This window comes from Seriola lalandi, unplaced genomic scaffold, assembly GCF_002814215.2.
Source record: "Seriola lalandi dorsalis isolate HSWRI2012SDOR001 ecotype SW California unplaced genomic scaffold, Sedor1 jcf7180002054598, whole genome shotgun sequence".
Classification (NCBI taxonomy): Eukaryota; Metazoa; Chordata; class Actinopteri; order Carangiformes; family Carangidae; genus Seriola; species Seriola lalandi.
Window position 1 is genome coordinate 595,218 of NW_019525151.1, and position 1,795 is coordinate 597,012.

Here is a 1,795-nt window from a genome sequence, read left to right on the forward strand (position 1 = left end):
CCCCCCCCCCCCCCACACACACACACACACACACACACACACACACACACCACCACCAAACACCCACACTCTGTTGAGCCATGTAAATGTGTGAAATGATTCCTGTCCCCCAGCTCCCGGGGAGATGAGATAGAGCACAGAGGAATCAACATGCTGCAGTTTTGTAATGTTTCCGTGCGGCTGACTCCAGACACCTTAAGTCATGTAAATAATGAATCAGGTGATCCACGCATGCAGGAGATCGAGGGGACACGCTGACATATGGCACAGCGAATGAGGCATGCTGACTTTCTCTCCTCTTATTCTTTTTTTTTTTTTTTTTGGTCACTCAAGTATCTCAGCACCGTCTCACTTTTCCCTCCTCCTGTCTCCCTCTCCCAACTCCAATATTTAACCTTCTCATTTGGTCACCCCTGACTCTGGTGACCCTAACTTTCCTCCTTCCATTTATCCATCATCCGTCCATCGTGAATACCTCAGAGGGAGAAGGAGAAGGACAGCTGGGGAAAGAGCAGAGTTGATGAATTAAACAGGAGGTGCAGTGAGGAAGGTGGAGTATGTTGGACAAGTGGATGTAGTCCACAGCTGTCTGCGAGGTTGCTCTTTGACCTCGAGGAGATAAGAAAGTTGGGAGACCCTCAGCCTGTGGGGTCCAACAGCCACTGTAAAAAAAAAAAAGAAGAAAAAAAAGAAAAGAAAAACCTCCATCTCTGTTCTTCATGAATTATTGAGATATTGGCCTACAGCTTCTAAAATATACAGGAGGGTGGTCTGTCTCTCCTTTCAGATTTCACATATTCTCCACCTCGTCTTTCTGTCTATCTTTCTATCACCTTCTCCCATCACTTTCTACCCCCCCCCCCCTCTTTTTTCCTTTCCTCCCCTTCTCACTCAGATTTAGCGTCTTGCGTCGGGGAGATTGTAAATCAGAACACAAACAAAGCTGAAAGAAATAAAAAAATAAAAAAAAAGCACCAGAAAAAGACAGTTTGTTATTCAGATCATAAGAAGCTTTTTCTTCTCTAGTTGAAGAAGTGCGTCTACCACTAACCAGCTGTCATGCATTTAAAAGTTGTCAAGGATAAATTCACGAGTTCTTGTGTTACATCAGATGCTTGTAATGTGCACAGCAGTAGGCTGGCCCTTGAAATGAGCCAGAACTCTGGTCTGTCCATTTATCTTCTTTTGCGCTCGTTTTTTTTTTTTTTTTTTTCTTCTCGATGAAGCAATTGTCCAAGGCACGGTGCTGCTTACTGTGTTTCTCTTGACATGTCTCTGTGTGTGTGTGTGTCATACGTTCGCTCTTGCATGATTATATCTAAGGCAGTTGGCTCCAAACGCGCTGCCCAGTGCAGAATCCTCGCCATAACAAATGAACAGAGGGGAGAAAATAAGACATATGAAAGAAAAGCTGAGCAAAGGAGTGATTCTCTCTCTGGCTGCTGGAGATCTGTATTGTAAGCAGTTTCAGCTGTCAGCACTTCTTTGAGCTACCTCAAAGGGAGGAGGAGGAGGAGGAGGAGGAGGAGGGGGACGGGAAATGTTGTAGTTTTATTTTCCCCCTTTTGAGGGTTCCTGTTTATTCGTACACGGCGCTGTTTATTTTCGCGGTTCATTTGATATAGTTTTTTTTTTTTTTTTCAGAGAGACAGACAATGCAGAAGGGAGAGTGGAGGGATGTACAGTGCTGTAGTTTCAGTTAAAGAAGAAGTTGTCAGGTTTCTGCCTTGGGGTGGGGCTAGGGAATAAATTGTCAGACGTCCCCTTTCTGGTTTTCAGGCCTCCGGTGCCCCCC

General features: G+C 45.1%; 1 protein-coding gene across 5 annotated transcripts in view; it reads left to right on the plus strand.

Moving 5' to 3' along the window:
• The window catches only part of ebf1a (EBF transcription factor 1a), a 55,223-nt gene that overhangs the window by 28,097 nt on the left and 25,331 nt on the right, over window positions 1-1,795 (plus strand). The gene's annotated exons all lie outside the window — the stretch shown is intronic.